The sequence below is a fragment of the Corvus brachyrhynchos genome, unplaced genomic scaffold (assembly GCF_000691975.1).
Source record: "Corvus brachyrhynchos isolate BGI_N302 unplaced genomic scaffold, ASM69197v1 scaffold1120, whole genome shotgun sequence".
Taxonomy (NCBI): Eukaryota; Metazoa; Chordata; class Aves; order Passeriformes; family Corvidae; genus Corvus; species Corvus brachyrhynchos.
In genome coordinates this window covers 454,687-477,444 of record NW_008235737.1, presented here as the reverse complement: position 1 = coordinate 477,444, position 22,758 = coordinate 454,687, and positions in this window count along the sequence as shown.

Genomic DNA, 22,758 nt, shown 5'->3' with positions numbered 1-22,758 from the left:
ATATGCCATTGATTTAAGACCTAACTTCAGAGGGATCACTCACATGATTAAAATGGCCATGTGCTAAATTGCCTACAACATCAACTTCCCCTCTGAGTTACAGACTCCCTCTGCAAGAATATAGGGACCACACTGGTCCCTATACAGGTTCACTAGCTGCACTTCTGTGCAGCTATCTATCCTTTCTCTGACTGTGGCTAAATCTGTATTATTTCCAGGTAGAGTATAAGAACATGATTCTTCTCTGAATACTCTATGAGTCTCTGAATTCTAGCAGCTCAGGGGAGAATTTGAGTGACTTATAGTTACTAAGAATTCAGTAGCTGTCAGTGCATTTCCTTTCTATGAGCATGAACAGTGTCCTGAACTTTTAGTAAGTGCACCATTCTGGGACAATGAGTTCCACATCTTAGTTAGGACCTCTCTTTTGCGCCTACTCTGCATGAGTGCTGCTCATCACATTTTCTGTAATATAAATGCATTTGAACTTGTTTTCTAACTTTAAGTTTTGTGAGGCTATTAGATATAATAATTATAATTAAATTGTATTGCATTATAATTGCTGACATTATATTATTTATCATATTTTACTTCAGTGTACTGCATTGCATTGCACATTTGGGGTTTTTATAACTTACATAGCTGTGAAAAATAGTAAAGCCAGTTAATTCAGATAGACTACGTACAGTGAGGCCCGAGATGGAACCACTACTACTTTATGAGGTCTCTCTATACATCTGCATCAAACACATGCTACAGTGCTTCAGGGTCTCACATTTTACCACCTTAACAATTTTACCACTGAAAGTTATGAGGCTTGTCACTGGCTTCCATGGGTGCAGTACTGAGCTACATATGAACTATTCAAGGTCACACAGGTATAAAGTATCAGGGGCGGGAAATGAACCTTTATCTCTTGACTCCTTATGTATTACTTTAGCCTCAAGCTCAGCCTTTGTTCCTTTGCTTTTATTTAAAAAATATTTCTACCAAAACATATTATTTTGTCCATGATGTTGCATGAATAATTCCTCTTACAGTATGACTTGGTTACTTTTCTCGTACATTTTTGATCTAGAAAGAAAAATCACAAGCAGTATCTTCCAGCTAACTAAGTTCCCCATTGAAAAATTAATGGAGCAATTTTGTACTTCCTATTGATCAGATCTTCAGGCTTGTAAGCCAAAACCTAGTCTTTCTCACAGGAATCAAAATCTAAAATCTTCTTCCATGCTTGCCCACAATTTTGTACACCTTTGAATAAGCTAACAGTAAAGTGAAGACTACTCCAGGGCCTGGAGGTGTTGAACACAGGCAGAAGACGTGTTGGATAGTTTGTTGGTGACCAAGATTTTTGCACTCACTTACCTGCCCTGGAACATGTGGAAAGATGTGACTAAATCCATGATCATTTTATAAGATATCGACAAAAGATGAACAAAGGTGTTGTGAAAAACACTTTTTGGTACTTAAATATTTCTGAAATCCATCCCCCAACAGATCCCAAAACAACCTTAGACTTCTGGAAAGTTTTTGCCCATGTTATTTGTATTGAGGACCATAAGGGATAGCCAGGCAGAAACACAGAAGTCTTCTAAGGGCAGTAATATTATTTATAATGGAAAGTTCCCATGCTGCCAAATAGACCACATACCACGGCAAGAGAAAAACAACTTAGAAACAAAATGGCAGTAATCTCCATTATGATATTCATCTCTAAACATTCCCTGAAGGCGTTTTATAAACCCATTTGCAGGAAATGAATCCATACAAGATATGGGATTAGGAGGGTGAAAACAGCATAAGCTACTATTTATGTACACTGACCTCAGAAACTATATCAGATTGGCTGTCGGCCTCTATGGAATAAGTTGAACAGCCCCTGATGTTGGGGATGTATACCTTTGCTGTGTCATTTCATTCCTGGAGATAGCTGAGGAATTACTGCTGTTTGCCAACACTTGCAGAAGTGTGGCTATGACCTCAGAAAAATCAAGAAAATATGATAAGGAGTTGAATTAAATAAAAAAGAAAAGCGAAAGGGAATTATGAATTTCATTGGAAGTGCTACTTGCTATGATGTCACATATGTGGGAGATACAGGGTACTACGATTAGCACTTGGGATGTGATGTAGCACAGGATTTGCATCCCTAGCCAAGCAGTTCCCAGGTTTGGACTGTGCCAGGACTAACAGCACGGGTCTGGCACCTTTCTTCATTGCTGAGTTTGCTCTTTGCTGTGGTATCGGCGGAAAGGAAAGAGCAGGACATGGAAGTGTATTTCTCATGTGGTATCTGGTACAGGATGAAGCATGTGTGGCTTCTTTCTAGTCAGAGACAGACACTCCTTTTCATGCTCTGTCATTCACTCGTAATGTGTTGCAGTGACACTCTTCAAATAACTTTGAAATTATTTTCATACCACTTCCACAGGCAGGCAAGATTATTGCTACACAGAATGTGAACAAATGTGTTTGAAATCATTCAGTTATCTAATACACCAAATACAATGAACAACATTGAAGCATTTGTTATAAGTGTTAATTTTCAACAGAAATAAACACTGAATAGTACCAAACCTTTATAATTAATAATTTTATTTTGATTTTAACATCCTAATAATGGTAATAATTATAAGTTAATATGTTACTAATTATATGTTATTTTATTCCCTGGATGTAGCTTCGTCTTATAGAGCTGACAGAACAAATTGTCTTGCTTCCTTGCTTGCAGAAGTCTTGACTATTGGTGAAGACTTGTTAGCAGTGATATAGATTATTATAGCATTTTCACTTTGTTTCTTTTTCAGTACTGTCAGTCCATGTCTCCAGACTTTCATAAAATGATTTTGCTTCTTAAAAACACAAAAGTTGTCTGACGACTGAACATTTCTAATGTCTATGTTTCTACCCTTTGAACAATTTTCATGCTGTTTTTCACAAACTCTGTCTGACTGCATTTTTTAGGCTTTTAACTGGAAGTTTTGTCCTAGCTCTGTATCATCTTAATGGTTTATGATCCCATAGTTCAGTGAACTTCTGCATTGTTTTGATTTTTCTTCAGAGCCTTGAATCCTGATCTGAGGCTGTCTCCTCCGCTCTGACTCTTCTAATTGCCTTTTTCTCTAATCCCCATTATACTCTACTTGGGAACTCCACAAGCCTACCAAGAAAGAGGGTATCTCTAACACTGGAGACATGGCTTTGTTATTGCTTCACAAAGGATGCTGAGCCGGGTTCACATGCTCAAAGACTTCTTAGCAGGGTCTGTAGCTACTAACATACATAGACTGTAGTCATGAATGTTACTTTGGGGAAAAATATTAGGAATAGAAGAAGAGAGAGCAAGTTGAAAAACAAAGCTGAAAGGCTTTCCCCAGGTCCATCCAGGAGAAAAAGCGATGAGGATCCCTTGTCAAACAATCTCCCCAGATGCCCTCTCCAGTGCATCAGAATCCCTTCTCCCCCCAAAAATTTCCTGGAGTGACTTGCTCCACCAGTTCCATGTCCTTCCTATGTTGGTGGTACTGGGGCTGGATGCATCGCTCCGGGGGGAGTGTCAAAGAGCAGAGCAGAGGGAGAGAATCACCTCCTTAGACCCACTGGCCACTCTGCTATGGATGCAGCCCAGGATTAACTTGGCTTTCTGGGCTGTGAGCTCACACTGCCAGTTTATGGTGAGTTTTTCATCAACCACCAACCCCAAGTCTTTCTCCACAGGACTGCTCTCAACCACTTCTCCGCTCAGCCTGGAGGTGTGTCTGGGATTGCCATGAACCAGGTGTAGGCCCTTGCACTTTGCTTTGTTGAACTTCATGAGGTTTGAAAAAGCCCACCTCTAAAGGTGGTCAAGGTCCCTCTGAATGGCATTATTTTCTCCCTTAGTGTAAATCAAACACCGCAACCAAGGATAGGAGACAGGGGGGAAAGAAGGTGGTATTCTCATGCCAACAGCAAAAAGAAGAATCTATAATGACACTTAGCAGAGTTTGGCGATGCAAGGCCATGAGAATAACAACATGAGAGCAATAGTATTAGAGCAAAAAGGGAAAAATATGGCTCTGGAGAATCTGGAAAATGCTGCTTTTTTAGCCTGAGTGAGAGGGTACAGAGCTGGCAGGGAAAAGCAGGCTGCAGAATTGTGACTGCAGCACCCACAGCAATGTAAAAGGTATCTTGGGCACTGAGCAAAATTATGAAGTCCAAGAATTTCCCTAAATTTTTCACTTCTTATATGAAAATGTATTTCAAGTTCCATTATTTATAGGATTATTATATAGTTCAAATCTCTTGAACACACCCTGATAACCATCCTGTTCTTCCTTGCTTAACTACAGAGTGCTAAACAAACCTTGAGCCTCTGATGGGAAATAATAAAGAAGAGTTTTTGAAGCGTGAGGAAAAGATGGGTTGTTTTCCATTCTTGATGCGCTCTGAAAAGTTAATTAAGAGATAAATGAAGAATATGGCTGTGAAAGTAGGAGAAGAGCTTGTATTATGAGCATCAACTAAGTCTAACAGATCCCTTTCACACAAGAATGATGGATTTTCTAATAAGCCAAGTCAGGAGGTAGCCTACTTTTATGTTTTCTATCTTTCTTTGAATATTCTGGCTGGGCCCCAGAGAGGAACTACCTTTTATATAAATGAAGTCTGAGTAATTAGACATCTCAGAAAGGACAAATCTATGTGTGTGCTCTGCACAGCTTCTTGATCTCCAAGGAGGAAAAGAAAACCTAATTTCTAATTTGTCTGTTAGGGCTCACTTCATGCCCAAACTCCGTTTTTGTAAGGAAGGGTCTTACCCCTTCAAACCTTGCCACTTTCAATTTGGTAGCTTTGAAAAGGCCCTTGGGTCTCTCTCCTCTCTTAATTGCCTCTTCTTCCTTGGTGGACATGGCAGAAACTCCTTTCTGTCTGTCCTGTACCCAGTCATTACAAACTCTGGCCATTTGGAGGCTGGGCTGTTGCCTCCCTCAGGAAAGAGGGCAGATTGCAGATCTTTGTTGATTTCTCAAGGAGATAATGGAAATAAACCAGTGTGTATGACATATGGGACAGGGTCCAAGAATCTCCAAAAAAGTTTTGAGGGTACCAAGAGTCTTCTCAGGAATGAGAGGGTCATTCAGAGAGTCTTGAGTCCAGATGGAGATCCATATATTGGCCATGATTGCCCCTTGCAGGTGGTGGATCTGGCAATACCAGTGGGGTTTGTGTCACACACAACTTCTTACACTGAATTATAGCCACCAAATATTAGAAGAGGTGATGGAAAATCATCCAGTTCTCTTCAATTCCCTCCAGGCAAAGTTGCCTCTGTTCCCACCATTATCAGGAGGGGAGGACAGAGGTGAGTTTTTACGTGTTCTCTATTGCTCAGTATAGCTGTAATACAGTGCGATAACAAAATAAGCATTGCTAACAGAGCAACAGATCCTAACAGATGAAAGCAGACACTTCCATTTTATATATATAAAAACATCAAAGGCAGGCTTTTATGTTAGAGGAAGCTTTGGGACTACAGACCTGCAAAGTGGCACACACACGTGTTTCCTAACTTGCTACAGGCAAAATCAGTCAGGTAATCTTCAACCAAAGATTTAAACTCTAAGATAACCAGTCTGAGTTTGCTTGAGAAAAACTATGGTGCTGTTCCACTGTCAGATTGGGCAATGGTTTCTGACCAAGGGTAGTCAGCATCTATAGAGCTGGATGGGGAAAAGAAAAGCATTCCTGTGATCTAAAAATGCTTGTACAATTCAGCCTTTGGGAGGTAGTGTTACTTCCAGGTTGACCACAGAACTTCCCTTGTAGCTGTGTTTGGCTGTGGCAGGGGAGGGAAGTTGATGTCAGTCGGAAAATGTACATGGCTATGTACAGATTTCATGGCATTGATACTAGTGTGTGTCTTGGCTTGCTTGCAGCCATTTCCCTAACAGATCTAGGACACTAAAGGGAATCACTAAGGAAACTTCTAGCATTATTAAAAACTTCTCCTGAGATAAAGTTAATGGTCCTGAGGGCAACACTGGGCCTTATTATCCACCCTGGGACCACCCAACCAGGATCCTGGGTCCCATTGCAGCTCAACCATCCCAGTTCCAGCAATGCTGCAGGAGTATCTGGGCTGAGCCCTGCCTCTCTTCTTACTCTGGACAGACTACAGCAACAGCTTGTTGCTTCCCAGAAGTGTTAGAGGCTGCCAGTGTCCCAGCTCTACCCAGAACCCTCTTCCCTGAGGTCCCCACAGCACTCTGCTCCCTGGTTCCAAGGGAGCAACTGGTCACTGCTGATCTTGGATATTACATTTCTTCTGTAAATAACCCTATCTGCCAACACCAGCTAGTAGGTCTGAAGGATCTTTTCCAAGCCAACCATGTGTGTGCAGTGTGCTGTTTGTACTGAACCCTGTATTGCCATCGTTCTTGCTTTGTCCTTCTGGGTACAAATCTCACACTTCTAGCTCTTCCCATTGGACAGCCTTCTGGAGTCTCATTCCCCAGTCTGTCCATACATCCAGGGTATTCCCACCCCAGGTGCAGAATCTGGCACTTTCCCTTGCTGAACTTCATAGGGTTGGTAATTGCCCAGGCCTTTAATTTGTCAAAGTCTCTCTGCAGGACCTCCCTGCCTTCGAGGGAGACAACAGCTCCTCCCAAAACTATTGTATGTGAACTTGTACAAATATCTCCTGCTATTTGTAAAATAGTGTCCTAATCCAGGTGCCAATTACAGAGTAGGCATCCTTTAGACTGTTAGTGCTAATAAGGAATGCAGTACCTCCTTCAAGGTCCTGACAGCAGAGATTGTCCATCAAGGTAATACAAGACAACTGTCATAAGAACACCCTTAGGAATGTCAGTCCCATGCTGTATGTTTACAAGCTCTCTTTCTGTAATAAACACACTTTTTATTTCCTTGTTTATACACCAGCAGAGAGATGTGATTTTGCATTTCAGTAAGTGTATGTAATTCCATTAACAGTAAGAGAGATTGGAATGTGCAGCAAAGATGCTATATCCTCAGGCATTCGTCTCTCATCTCTGCTAGAGAATTGGTCTGTGCTTATCTAGGAGTACAGAAATTTCATCCCGGTCTTTTTGTGTAAATTCTATATAAACTCATAACTAACAAGTGCCCTTTTTTTTCCCCCTGAGATTTTTTAATGATATTTTTCTCTGTTTACTAATTGTGGAATATCAGCAGGTCATAAATTACCATAGATTACCTCCAAATCCCAAAGGCATTTATTAGATATGAGAAAAAAAACCCAGACAATGTGGTTATGACAGAATGGATATTTTGTCTCATTGATAGATGTAAGATTTGATGGCAAATGATCTAGATCTCACTTTACTTGGATGTGCTTAAAAGCACTGTAAGAATTAATAGAACTATGAAGAGAAGAAATCCCTGTTAAAAAAGGAAAAAAATTATTTTATCTCTGTGTGTTTCCACCAAATATTGAAACTTGCAAGCCAGCCTAAAGGCAGGCTTCTAACCAAATATAGGCACTGATGTTTGGATCTGCTTTTCAAAGGCAAGTTCTATATATACAGGTTTGAAGTCTGTGGCTTTTAAGTAAAGGTACCTTTTTCTCTTATGAAGTTGGAGAGAGTTACAGAAGTGGGATTTTAAAAATTGGCCACAATCTGTATTTTCACGTCTATAATCTATGAATGAAATGTCTCAGAAAATGTTCCTGGGTAACTCTTTATTCCACAGAGAGAGAGAATAGAGAAAATGAAAAGCTGAAATGGGGCTGCAGTTAAGTAGGACTGGCAATTTGTCACTGGTGCGGGACTAGGAGAGCAGAGAGAATGACACTGAGGCTGAAACACTGAAGAATGTCTTCAGAGTGAGATTAGCAACAGTGCATTTGGTGGAAATGAATTTTCTTCCTTTATTCAATGTTTTTGTGTCGGAAATTGGAAAATGCAATGACCCAATTATTTCTCTATTGTATTGGCATGACTTCAAGTGACTGCCATTTCATGCTGATTGAAGATTATAGTTGCTAACTATGTTGTTGTAGAAATTGCAGAAGCTTTTTCACTTCCATCTGAAAGTGTTATGCTCAGTGAAAATAGTCACTCTGTTCTAGGAGCTGCAGTTCAGAAGTTTGTCCCACAGGTTTTCTGTTACACTAAAGCAGCAAGATCCAGGGAATAAAGAAAGAAAGAAAAGTTAGAAGAAAATTATTTCCCAGTCTGATTCTTGTGCCTCAAACACTGGAAGACCTTGTTCAAATCACTGTGCTCTTTATGCATGTTCAAAGGAAATAACTTTCCCTTCATTTGTCAATGAAGTGCCTTATAGTTCACAATGTTTTAATTGGAAAGAATGACCTACATGCAATCCAGAGATTCAGTGATGGTATGAACAACGAAAGGTCAAATGCTGAAGTAAAGCTTGTGTCATCACCTCGCTCTTTTTTTTTGTTATGTGCTAGGAACTTCACAGGCTAGGAGACTTCCTAAAGTACTGATTCAGCTGTAAAATAAAATGCAATAGTTTGTCATTTTATCAAACTACCCATGCATTGTTAAAAGGCTGCTGGGGATGGTAGAGCTTGAATTAATTTCTACATTCATTGGCTATGGAGATCTGAATTCCTCTGTACTTCTGCTATAAAAGAATTCACACGAGTTTAATTAATACTTGGTTTTACTGTTATTCATTATGATTTACTGTGTTGTTATGGTTTATTGTTGATGCATCATTTGAAAGGAGTTGACAAATTTGTGCCTGGAAGAGATGACATTTTTAATTTTGCAGGTGATTATGAGTATAGGCCAAATTCTGTCCCTAGATTTCACTTCATTCCTCTGAGACAGAGTCTGGCTTTAGTTTACAATAGACTTGTGCAAGTCTGCGAAGAAAGCTCATTTGCACTGTGTTGAAAGGATGATGTTCTACAAGGTATATAAAGCACTTCAGCTTGTCTTTAACTGCAAACAAACTCATGTAAGTTCAAGCTAATTACTTTTTGGCACTGAGGGACCTGAAATCTTAGCTGCTTGTTCTGAGCTGTCACTTATAAATTTACTGTAAAAAGACCCCAAACTTGAGTGAGTTCCCTGGCTTATTACTCCAGCCAAAGGCAGCATAAAAGCTTTATATATCAATTTGTAAAATACATGGATTTTGTCACTTGAACTCTTGGTGAGACCATTATTTGTCTTAAGTTCACTTTACCCACTTATATTTTTAAAAGTTTGGTGCTGAGGTACCAAAGCCTAGGCAACTAGTGAAAAAACTCCTTAGGAATACATCTTACAAAAGTTAGAAATAGGTTAGCTGAGACAATACAAGAAGTCCTGGTTAGAGAAGCAGGTCTCCCACTGACATGAGAATGCTTAGGATTCGACCTTTTGTGGATACATTTGAGTCCCTAGGCACTTCCCCTACTTTCCCCATACATTTCTGAACTGTGTTTTCTACGTTAGGAAGGGCCTGACTGTAAAACCAGCATAGACCCAGATAATGTTTTACTTGAATTGTCACATGAAATTGTTTATGTTGCATTCTAGAACACCATAAATTAAAATATTTTAATTTTGTAGTCTATTTTTTGTTTCTCTCATTGATTTCAGCCCAAATGTTAATCTCTGAATCTATATGTAGATTAAAGAAGAAGGTTTCAAAACCGAGTGACTGGTACTGATTTCAGAAGTCAGATCATAATTAGTCCATTTGAAAATATTGGCCTGAGATACCATGTACTTTGGAAAATTTCTTACGTAATAACTCTTTGAAACCTGATCATGCTTCATTGCAAATGGTGTTATTGACCTGTGTACGGAAAAGTCCTTTCTTCAGTGATTTTTCATTTCATATATTCCTCCTCTGCTTTGCTTTGCTTTGGTTTGGTTTTAAAATGTGTCTTCAGGGATTTTCTGAACTGGTTAGTAACTAGAAAAATATTCCTGTGTCTTCCCATATATACAACTCCAAGACTGTCTTGCTACCCACTATTATTGGGAATGCAGCCAAAAGAATTATTAGTGGCAATTGTTCAGGTGATGATTAATGTCTCAGCCTCCAGAAATGGTGGGAGAGAGCCAGTAATCGTTGGAGTTATAAAAGGCATTTCATGAGGCTATGCATGCAGCTTTGCAGAAAAGTATTTACTCTTCTCTCTCCTGCTTTAGATCCATGTCTGCTTTTCTTTTATCTGCAAGCAGAAAATTGAAAGCTGTTTTGTTATTTTATTCTGTCTTTTGAGGGCTTCACTAGATGATCTGGTGCAACTACTAGTCAAATTTTTCAATTAAAGATAAACATATTTTTTTCCGAAAACTCAAATCAGACATGAATGGAGCTTTTTCCTGCCTACTTCCCTTTCTCCCTCATTCAGATTCTGGCAGCAGATACTACAATACTCTGATTTGTCAAAATTTCAGCACCTTTGTGTATATACATTTGTGCCTCTAATCTCTGCTTTATATTCTAATTTTGTTTGTTCATTTCCTCTGTTTCCTTTTTCTCAGTATAAGATTATTTTATTTATCAGTCAGTGAATATGTTGTTTTGGATACTGCAGTTTAGTCTATGAATGGTAGAACACTGTAGAAAAGGAGGATCCTCACAAGAATTCCCATCCCTCCCCTAATGAAATAATGCTCCCTTAGATATCTCTTACCCTAGTGTGAACAAGATATAAACAGTTCAAGTTGGTGGTGTTGAGAAAGGGGAATAAGTGAGGTGAAAATCCACCTGAAAGGATTCCATCCGATCTCCATCTTGCTCCATCTGAACAAGGTGCTTCCAAAATTTTTAAGGTGCATAAATTACTATGTCATTGTTGTCAGATTTCTTATGAAGGACCTAATTTCTTTTGAAGGACCTGATTTGCTTCCATGACAGAACACAAAAAGCTTAAGGAAATATGTTATTTCTGCAGTCTGCATGCCCAAATCTAATGCTATAAAATTCCTCTGTAGCTGTAACTAGTGATGGCTGAAGCAAATTTTGTATTAATCAGATTATAATTATCAAAAAAAAGGAAATGATGTAGTGAATGGGCATATTTTACCTGTAAGACTTTAGTGTGTGTGCAATCCACGAGTATAACATTACACAGTTGACTGGGAATTTGCAATAGACCTGGAGACCTGAGTATCACTGCATACCCTCCCTGAATGCTGCTGCTGAGCAAAGCACAGAGTCCCATCACAGAAAAAAAAAAAAAAAGAAGTTAATTCTTTACAGCAGGCAAACAGATGTTCTTTGGAGCATTCATTTGGTCCCTTTCTGTGGAAGGGTGAACTTCCCTGATGAAACATGTTGAGAGCACTGGTTGTCTCTCTCAGGATATCTTCATTTTGATTAAGTCTGGATGCAATTTCTTCAACTAATCTTCAACATCTATGGATTTAATGCATAAATTTAAACTCCTTTTGCAGTCAGTAGAGGGATTTTTCCTGAAGAAGGCAGCTCATCCCTTCTTTGGACAGTGGTTTGAAAGTGCAGTGTCATGGTCAGCCTAAGTCTATATGAGATGTGATGTTGTTGAAATGATGGGCCCCAAGCTCCCTTCTGTCCCCAGCCTAACATCTGTGCTGCCTTCCATGTGATGGGTCTAGACAACCTTCCATAGCTAGGATGAATATCAGTTTGGATTCTCCCATCTCTTTCCTGTAACTATAGGAGATTATAATCCCTAGAGGATATAAACTGGGTAAGATGAATCTTCTCCTTTGACCGGGAAAATAAGAATAACATACTGCAATACTTGGCTTAATTTTTGTACAGAAAAGCATCCAAACTATAGTCTGCCAGAAACAGTTAAGAGCAATGGAGATTTTTTGGGAAGCTATGACTAGCTGCTATGCATTTCCTGGGAATTTATCCAGTATTTATTTCCAAACATTCATAGGATTTTCTTGAAGTAAATAGAAATATTTATTTTTTACATGAGCTTTGTCTCCCTCTTCTCCTCTTAATCTTTTCATTCACTTCTCATTCTTTACTTCCATAATTTCTTACAAATACTTTTAAAGATTTTGAATAATGGTGCTGTCTTCAGGTAAGACCATCTAGGTAACCTGAGAGCCCAGAAACTGAATCATCCTTTTGTTATACATTTTTTTTTTCCTAAGGAGAATTGATGAAGCTAGTGGCAAGATCTAGTTTGCCTAACTTAGAGATTGAGTTGTTCTTAAAATTTAGGGAAGTAGTGGGCAGTGCATCTAAGGTTGCCATGTAATCAAATGACAACTTATTTAGGTGGATGGTACTTTCCTCTCTAATAATTTGAAGGCATCTTGCCCTCTCTACTACTCATACAGGTGAGATAGGCATTAGTTTAGGATGGCAGGAAGGAATTCATCATACCAAAAGAACACCTAAGTTAGTAGCGCTAAAATCCTTTATTACCCATGGACAGACATACATTGAGAATGCAATTCTTAGTTTCATTTAGACATCTAAAATGGGTCAGATGAGCAGCACCCTGAATTTCTTAATTTTTTTTAATGGAAATGGGAGTCTCAAGTGATTAGTTCAGGTGCAAACATCTATATTGTAAAGCTAAACCTTCCAAGTCTAAGTTTACTCTCACCTTAGTTATTGAAAATTTATATCTATGACAGATGCCCAATTTAGGAGACTAGTTGCCCCTGCCCACCTGGGACTTCTGCCAAATTGCATCTATGTGGTTTCTTTGAGGCCTGCCAACGGAGGAACTTTGGCAGTAGCCTTTCTCTTGGTTTTTATAATTACGGGATTTGTCTTTGCTAAGTAGGATCATTTCAACAGAAATTATAACCAATGGTAGGACAGATATGTGTGTAAGGATACCTGAAATTAGGTGGGTTGAATCCCATCTAGACTGGTCATGCAAGACTGCTTCCACAGAAAAACAGGCTGAAATGGGTCAGGAATTTAAAATAATTGCTATCTTTGCATTAGACTAAATGAACACTTAAAAACAATGCTGGAGTTAACTGTACAGCAGCACAAAGTGCTTTTACTGTGTGAGGGGAATACACATTTGGAAATTTCAATTAGATTTTGTTGAGGGTTACAAAGGTTCAGTGTGAATTGGAGCCTTAATATTGCAACTGGGCTTTCCTCTTAAACTTCATCTGCACAGGATTAAGTCAATAGTGAAAAGGATGTTATCAACTCAATTGTACAATAAGTGACTATTTGACTTAATTACCTGCAGCATTATCCCAGTCATAAGAGATACATTAGCAGTACATGTTTGCAAAACAGACAGTTCAGTTTCTCCAAAATCACATTGAAACTGAGGTTAAAATACCTTTGTGACACTTTTTCATGGCTCAGCGAACTCGTTGACAAAAACAAACTTATCTCTCACTTTGCCAGTTTGAGTGATGCCTAATAATCAGGAATGTCAAGTTACCTCTTGGTGCAGAAACAGAACAGGCTGTATTTGTCCTGTTCCTGAAAAGGCATGACCAAATGTACCTATGGCTAACAAAAAACTTTATAATTAAAAAGGCAGGTTTTCTTTTGTCCAGGAAATCCATCCATTTCTCAATTCCTTCCTGGGAAGAGAACAGCAGTTCAAACAAAAGTAGCTCCATGATATCTCTGCATTGCTTTTCTTTGTCTTTATTCTGGTCTGGTGACAAGTTCACTTGAAGGTTAAGGAAGTCTAATCTCATTAGCTGTAAGTGTTAACAGTAAGGAGTTATTGGGTGCAATGATTTTTCTGGAGATAAAGCTGACTAAAGAAGTTCCTACCTCCTCTCAAACCCATCAACAAATACCTGTCCTCTGGAGGCAAGCTAATCCCCTCTTCTGAATTTTGCTCAGATAGCTCAGATAAATATATGTTTATGCTCTAAATTGGATGAAGAAAGTGATCCAGATTCTGGCAAATTGCTCAAAACTGTGTTTGGTTTCTTTAGTTAGTATTTTTTTTTTTTAATCTTCACTAGCTCTGTGTTTATAGTCAAATAAGAAATGAAGATGTTCAGACAAATACCAGGCACTTAAAGTTCACACACATTCAATGAAATAAAAAGCAGGATAAAAGGCAAACCCATAGAAGCTTGATATACTTCTGCTTTCTATTAGCTAGGTCAGCCTTGACTTCCATTCATCCAGTTTTTAGAGACGGCATCAATGATTTTTCCTAGCATAAAAAGCTTCCATGTTTCCATTTTCTCATTATAGGTATGGAGGATGTTGTGAGTTACTTCTCTTCAATGCCTCAGTATTTTCCTGCTTGATGCTGAGATTCAGATGATCTTTTGACAGCTGCTTGCAGAGAATTCGCTGGGATTAGCAACCCAGCACAGATCAGGCACTTTTACTGGTTAATAAAAGAAGAACAGAAGTGTGTGGTCTTTTAGAAACAGTTTTATTTGTGCTGCTGGATGTGCAAGACAGTGGTGAGGGTCTGATGTGGTTTGACCCCAGCTGGCAGCTCAGCCACTCTGCAGCCACTCACTCAACCCCCTGGTGGGATGGGGGAGAGAATCAGAAATCACAGAAAAAGTGAGACAACTCAAGGATCGAGATAAAGACAGTTCAGAAGGAGAAGAAAAGCCGTGCACACAAGCAAAGCAAAGCAAAGGATTCATTCACCAGTTCCCACGGGCAGGCAGGTGTTCAGCCATCCCCAGGTAACCTGGGTTCCATTACCTGCAGTGGTGACTTGGGAAGAAAACACCATCACTCCAAACATCCCCCCTTCCTTTTTCTTCCCCCAGATTTATATGCTGAGTATGATGCCATATGGTGTGAGATATCTCAGTGGTCAGTTGGGATCATCTGTCTACGCTGTGTCCCTTCCCAGCTCCTTGTGCACCCTCAGCCTGATCAATGGTGGGGTGAGAGGCAGAAAAGGCCTTGACTCTGTGGAAGTGCTGCTCAGCAACAGCTAAAACATCCCTGGGTTATCAACACTGTTTGCAGCACAAATCCAAAACTGCCCCATGCCAGCTACTGTGAAGAAAATTAACTCTATTCCAGCCAAAACTAGCACAGGATCATATACAACTTGCTGGCATTTGATTGCAAGGGTTTTCTCAATGCATGCCCATCTTCCTTGATCAAATGTTGATCAGAGAATTCACTGGTTGAATTCTCTGACTAAAGCTGTACCTGACCATAAAATCTGCTATAAAGAATGTACTTTGTACTTCACACTGCATAATTTTCAGGTTCAAGGTTCCTCAACAACTTCAAAGCAACTTCAGTAGTAGCAAACCTCTGCTAACTTTTCATTCGGCTTCTCTCTTAGCAAGGATCTTGTGGTGGGTGGAGCAGTCCTTTGAACTCAAACAGGAAAGCAGGACACATGCAACAGATTTCCTGCACGGGTATTTGCTTTATCTACCAGTTGGACTGTCCCTATCTTTGCAATTCTCGAGACAAGTTTTCAGTTGGCTTCTGCTATGGAAAAAATGTCAGAATGTATTTCTTTTAGATTAGGTGTTTGATTAGGAGAATCTTGTGTAAGGGGAAGATCCATTTAGTTCCTGAGGATGGTGGTGTGCTGTTTTGGGGTATTTTTCTTTTCCTAGAGTGAATAGAATGTCCTTAAGTTAAATCGATTTGAATTATGCAGCAAGGATACAGAAACAATCTGTTCAGAACCACAGCCACTGTAAACCACAATGGCTCACAGGCTTCATGGCCACAAGACTTGTCTCAACGAAAATCAACCTGTACACAACCATTTTGCATTCTAATCAGCATGGTCAGACTGTTCCTCCCCACCAGTCTGTAGTGCAAAATACCTACTTGGTGGCAAAAGGCCATTAAGCACTTATGAACAGTTCTTTTGCTATATGACTCCCATACTTACGCTCTGTAACTTTTCTGTGGTTGGTAGATTGATTTGTCCAAGTGCTACATTTGGCAATTTTTTTAAAGCAATCTCAGGTTGAAGTGGCTGGAAGTTTTACTCAAATGAAGACTACATTCTCTGACTTACTGTTCTGCCTTAAAAATGATGAATAGCCACCGTGCTTAATCACGGCCTTGATCAGCTCTAGAAGGTAATGGCTCAGACCTGTCTATGGGATGGCTCTTTGACAAATAATTGGGTGGAATCAATTTGGTATGTAACCGGACACAGATCATTTATTTTTCTGATCTTCAAAAAATAGTCAAATGCAATGAAGATTTACAGTAAGATCTATGCACGTTAGGTTAATGCATCCCTACAGTCTTCATTTCAAAGCTTTCATAGTTTTGTCAGTCAATTTGATTCAACATCATAACGAAAGTAAGTCTAATTTTCTTGGCTTTCAACACACCATTATTTTCAGCAAATCAAGCTTGCAGTAACAAGAATCAGAGTCATAGAGTAGCAGTGCACAGTAACAGATGAATCTCCTAGGGTAAGTAGTCATCTTTCACAAAAGGTGCATTGATTTATCTTCATTAAGGCATAGAAAGCAACCACAACACATCAAACTTGACCATTTACTTGTCTAGCTTCCCATTTACATCTCTGGGTCCTTCCATCAATTAAGAGTGAGGTGTTAACCCCCTTTGTTAGAGTTACGTAGACTTAATTTTGACCTTGTTTTTCAGTTACTGAAAATTTTCAAATGCTTCTATTTCTAGAAACCCCCTTTAAGAACCCAGTGGATCATTGCTAAGGGCTTATGCAAGTGTTCCTCTATAGAATCAGGTAGGTAAAAGTACGAGTGAGTCAAATATTTATTTTCTGCCCTAAGGGGGTGGAGCGAGAGAGACAGACAAAATTGATGAGGCGTTTTCGAGTTCAGTGTGATTTAAAAAAAGCCCAAGTTTTAAGCGGCTGTATATGAAATTATATGAGATGAGTGAAAAGGCTTGAGGCTGTGAGTGGAATTTGGCAGGGAAACAGCATTTGCTGAAAAGAAGCAACTGTGCTTGTTTTGTGGGGAATTGGCTTCATTTGACCAAGCTATAAACCTTGTCAGATTATGAGCTGTAGCTGTAATTTATGCAGCTTTTAAAAAGTGTGCAGCACACATATGCATGGCAAACTAACTACATAATGAAAAATCTAGTCAGGTAAATTGCTGCAATTCAGAGAAGGCTTCTTGAAAAAGGTACCTAGCAAGCACTGTCAGGCACTACATGACTGCTTGAGCGAGAAGGGGGTCCTGCTGACTTAGTAGGAGACATTTAGCTGCTCTTATACCTCCTAGGGATATATTGCTTCCTGGGTATTGTCAGGGCCAATCCAATGGATGAAAAAGGATTTTGGTTCAGTTCTGTGTGGCAATTCCTGTATTTCTAAGAATGTAAATTTTACCTAAAACTGAAAAGCTAATATCGCAACCTGGGATGCCCCAGGCAAAGCTCATTACATTAGAAAATGGAAATCACATTTAGTGTGTCTGGTTTCATCAGAGATTGTGCCATGCCACAAGGAAGCCACTGGGCCAAGACCCCTGTTAATTTTCATATATGTCAGTATGAATGGACATTTTCCTTTGCAGGCCAAATTCCCAGCTGAAGGTTCAAGGATGGCCTTTTCTGCACCTGTATTCTGAGTCTGTGGGAGAAGCTGTCCATACAGCTGCTCAGTACTGCTGCTGCCTAGCACTGTGCATCAACTTCCACATCAACTGTGTAGTGATTTTAGTGTCATTTCTCATATCTCATCAGAAACAACAGATTGAGTTAATAAACTTTTGTTTAAAAAAGACAACAGACAATGTCAAAGAAACACAGCTCTGTAGTTTTCTGTAGGAATAGGGATCTCGCTATCAAGGGTATTTGAGAGGTCAGGTCCAATTGAAATTGTATCTTACTATCTCAAATTCCCATTAATTTCATCAGAGGAAAAAAAGAAAAAGCTTAGTATTAATTATTTTGTGACCACTTAGCTTCTTTTGGTCTTGATTCTTACTTAAAATAACTCCTTAAGTGCAGTCCACTTCATATTACATATGCTTCCTCTTTAATATCCCTTGCTTGCCATCAATTCACATGCAAGTTCCATCCAAAACATCTGTTGAAAGTACCTACTCCTGAGAGCACTAATCTCAATATTTACTTAGTTATGCACTCATACTAAATATCCCCAGCTAATACAAAAGGCAATTAGTTTGCTGATTCATGGACTCTTTTACTTAAGTTTCAGCTAGGAGCAATAAAAATTAAGGTTGAATATGCCTTTGAAAAGGCAGTCTGGTTTACATGAGAACTTTGAGCTGAATGGAGATTGATGTTTGGTTCAGTACTGGTGTAGGCTTCTCCTCTGCAGAACTGTTGAGTTTCTTGCAGAGAGGGAGGGCTTGAGGAGGGCTGCCCCAGGAAGAACCACAGATCCCCTCATCCACATTACAAGAGGGGAGTACATGAACCCAAATGCCTACCACACAAAAAAATCCAACAAACAGCACAGTCCTGGGTAAGTTCGGGTAAGAACAGCCTCAAGGACTCCTACCATATTTAGAAAGCTGGTCATTTATAAAAGGAAAACTTCGAAGAAATAGTCATTTGAGCTCCTGTGTGCTTCAGCTCTTAAAAGCAAGCAGGGCATGATGCCATATTTCCCTCTCCCTGGGACTTGTTTCAGGAGGCTGACTCCCGAAGAGCTGTCAGCCAGCTGTGCTTCTTAGCAGTGATGCTGAAGCGTTGACTCAGGAAAGGAGGTAGGAGGCATTTAAATCACTGTCTCAGGCTGCCAAGATCAAAGCAGAAGTTGCACATTTTTAAAAGTGTAATGTGGCAGAACATCTAATAGCTGTAGCGTGGCAGCGCAGCCAATGCTAGGAGTGCAACACATGAGTGGCCTTTGCCTAGGACATGGCTGGTGGCACCAGCAGGAGTTGCCTACCCCAGCGGGAGAGTGAAGGGGAAGAGACTCAGAGCCTCCTTCTAGAGGGCTGCAGCAGGAAAATGAGATTGACACTGTTCTGGGAAAAAATGTCAAAGAAGGGGAAGAGAAACATCCCCCGATCACTCTAAGGACCTGGAGAAGGAGCAGATCACTCTAGGTTTTGACTTTTCACAGCGACATTAGCTCTTTAAGGACCCCTGCCCAGAAGCTCTCAGTCACCAGAAGACAAAAAAAGAGACCTGGTATGGTGCCCACTCTTAGCTCTGTCATTACAAAATTCAACTGATTGAAATTGCTGCCGACACAGGGAAGAAAACAGGGTAATTAGGAAGCCATGCCACTATTCTACTCTTGTTTAATTTGTATTACCAAAGCAGCTAGAAACACGAGACATTTCTGTGTCACTGTGTGTTACACAAATACAGAAAAACGAGATGGTCTCATTCCTCAAAACCTGCCGTTTTAATTTCCACAGGCAACAGACCTTAAAGAGACAGCAAAAATGTTGAGATGCATGAGAGGTAGCAGGTTAAGCATTTCCCCAGGACCTGCTTGTGGTCAGGGAGGGAGGAGGAAGAGGTGACTGCAGAGGAGGAAGGCACATATGACCTCTGGCTTGCGCAGAAGAGCTGCTGAAAGGCTATGTTGACAGAGTGAGATGGCAAAGTCACAGGTTCAGGGAGAAAACCTTTGTGGTGATGTGCTGGCTGCACACCAACAGCACAAGGTGACATTTGTAATTTCTGTGGCAAAATCTGTTGCACTGGCTGAGACAAAGGATTTTAGTGCTGGGAGGAAGTCAGTAAAACAGCCAGCACGTGCACAAGTGCATCCCAGGCAGTCTGTGTCATCTCTGAGGAGCAGAAAGCTGGATTACAGTAAGGATAATGTACTGTTTGTGGGGCTGGGCAGTCAATTATAGTCAGAAGTGTTTGCTTAAAAAAAAAAGCCAACACAAAAAATCCAAACCCAGACAACTCCCTCACTGCTGTAGGATTCAGACCTTGTCAAAAATGTCAGTCTGACAGTCCTGGAGCCTGAAGTCCTCTCATTATCCACAGAGCAGGTACAGCACTGGGAGCAGAAGGACAGGTTTTTCAGTGCTGATCTGACAAGCCTGCCTTTAGCAGTAAGATGCCACTTTTCTGTGACAGATATATTGTTGATCTCCTGATGGAGTCTGCAATTTGTGGTGGTAGGAGCAGTGGAATTTGGAGACTGATTGCACTCTTATTGAGAGTTGAGTTGAGGCAAACCACTCACTTTGGATCTCTCGAGTGAGAAGTCTGTCAGAAGTAATGCCTTACAGTCAAAATACGTTACAGTGTAATTTAAACCAGGACCTCACAGACAAAAAATTAGGGCCCCATTTCAACACTCCATTTGCTCACCAAAGTTCTTTATGTTGGCTTTCAGACCCTTGAACCATTCAATATCTTAAAAATTCCTCTCTCAGACCTTGTTATCCTTCCTGACCTGCCTCAGTAACTAGGGGTGTGAAGATTTTAGGAGAAACTATTGAGAAGGGCATGAGAAAATTTTGATGTAGAATTAGAGCCACTTCACATGGATGCTGCACCCAATCATGTGTACTTCCACCTGGAAGGGCTTTTCATTGCTTGCATACGGTAAAATGCACATATGCACCATGGTCTGCCTCTTAGGGTCTCCCATGTCAGACAGCTCCTAGAATACCTGACAAAGGCCTCTTCTTTCTGACTTAGGTATGGGGATCCCTGGTCTCAATGTCATTTCCTACAACTCCAGTCTCTTATTCCTAGTCTATCTCCATGGATGGAGCAGAGTTTACAGGTTTATTCTAAACTAAGGATTAGTTTAAACAAAACTGTAGCACATTTGGGCAACTTGGAAAGCAGTGGTAAATCAAAAACTCCCTTAGAAATGTGTGATAGGTAGGTACCTAAAGTTTTTCTCAATTTTTATTTATGTCTTGAACAATTTGACATCTCCCCCTCAGCCTTGAAATACCTATTGGCAGAGTCTGCTGTTAGCTGTGGTTTAGCTTTTAGTTTGTTGTCTTCTTTTTTCATATCAGTCAAACCAGGCTGTAAACCCCCTGCACTCACTTAACAGCTGTAGTTGCAGTGGCTGTGCTCAGGAGTTTCACTAGTTTTACCAAGTCCCTGAAGTATTACCAGTAGTTTTCAGTATATCTGTATACCATTTTGACTTGCCTTTTGATATTCTGAACTGCCACTGCAAATGTCACTACTTTCCAATATCAGTCCAAAATGAAATGACAGTTCCAGGAAGGTCCTCCCCTGCTTCCTTTTCAGATATAGATTCTTTCTCTTTGTGCAACATAAAATGTGAACTTTATCAAATACTTTCCCCACCACCCTTTTTGATGTCAATAGCAGGCAGCATTCTCCATCAGCATCAAATAGGCTGGATACCTCTTGTCTGATTTAAAATGTGGAATAGGTATATAGACTGAATATTTTTATACCATTGCTTTCCATTTTTGCCATTTGCATCTATGTTATTTGAAAGGATGCTTGTTTTCTTCTGAGTATGTTTTGAGTGGCTTCTAGTGCCTTTATCAGTATTGACTGCTTTCCTTACCCATATTTGTGGCATTTCCTTTAATCCACTCTTTAGCCATCCAATCTCTAAGCATTGATTTGTTTAAATTTTTTATTAAATATCAATGCTAAACCCCTTTTTCAAAGAAATGGATTTCTTGCCCAGAAGACTTCTGCAAACTTTAATTTTAGAGCATTTTTAAACTACATTTAAAACTATGAGCTGTGACAACAGTTGTTTTAATTTTTAGAAAATGTGTTTTCAAAGACATATATCTTTATACAGCATCTATGGGTGTACTGTCTGTTGGTACAACACATGTGCAATCAGATCTTGATCACTGCTACCTAGGCAACAGTTAATTTTTGGGTTATCTTGTACTAGTGATTGGTTCACAGAATACTGCATCCCCAGGAAACAGGCACTTATTTTTTTGTGTGAGAAAAACCTCTCTGCTCTAAACAGCACCTATTTACTGTCAAATGCAAGCAATCACTGTGAAGGCATTTAAAAATATGGAATGCCTTTGAGCAATGGTGCTTAAATTTTGATAACATGGACTATTCAATTACCTGAACAAGTTACTCATCCAAGTAACTTGGATAACTTCTGAAGTTACCAGAAACAAATGATCAGCTCCCCAGAGTGGGAAGACAGGTAATGTTTCAGTTCAGAATTACTTGTTTTGTGAGGGAATCAGTCCATTTGATCCACATACGCCCTAGGGGAAACGCATGGGTTCAGAAACATTCTGTTTTTTCTGGACTGGCAGCTTCAAGGCATGCACTTCTCCTCCCTCCTGTGTAAAAGTGAAGCACTGCCAGGTGTGACTAGATCAGCTCAAGACTCTGGACTTCCTGGAAAATTGGTCTGATCCTGCCTGGCAGTTCTGTTAAGGAGGGATGAAATGAGTGAGCATGATGGCTTCTTTTTCTACAGACCTCTGACATTACAGCTTGGAGGCCCCTATCAGCAGGCTCCTAATAGCTGGCTCCAGCTGCTCTTCCCTGTTTTGCTCTCTGCTGGATGAGCTGACACCACCTAACAGCTCATATCATCACTGAGACCATGTCAAGCCCTTACAGGAACATTCATGTTGTGCAGGGTGACAGAGTCACATCCTGATGTTCTGCATCCAGTGACTGGAAAATCTGCCTCCATGTCCCTTTGCTTAGAAAGGAGTCATTAGATCAGATTACATTGCCATTTTTTCACCTTTAAGAGAGGAAGATGGCGCTTTAATATTAATGGATGGAAATTGTACATCTGTTTCAGCATTAAATAGGAGAAACCTGCCCACAGAAATTGTATACACCTCATGCCTGGAAGTGTTTAAGGCCAGGTTGGATGGGGCTTTGAACAGCCTGGTCTAATGGCAGGTGTCCCTGCCCATGGCAGGGGAGTTGGAACTGGATGATCTTTTAAGTCCCTTCCAA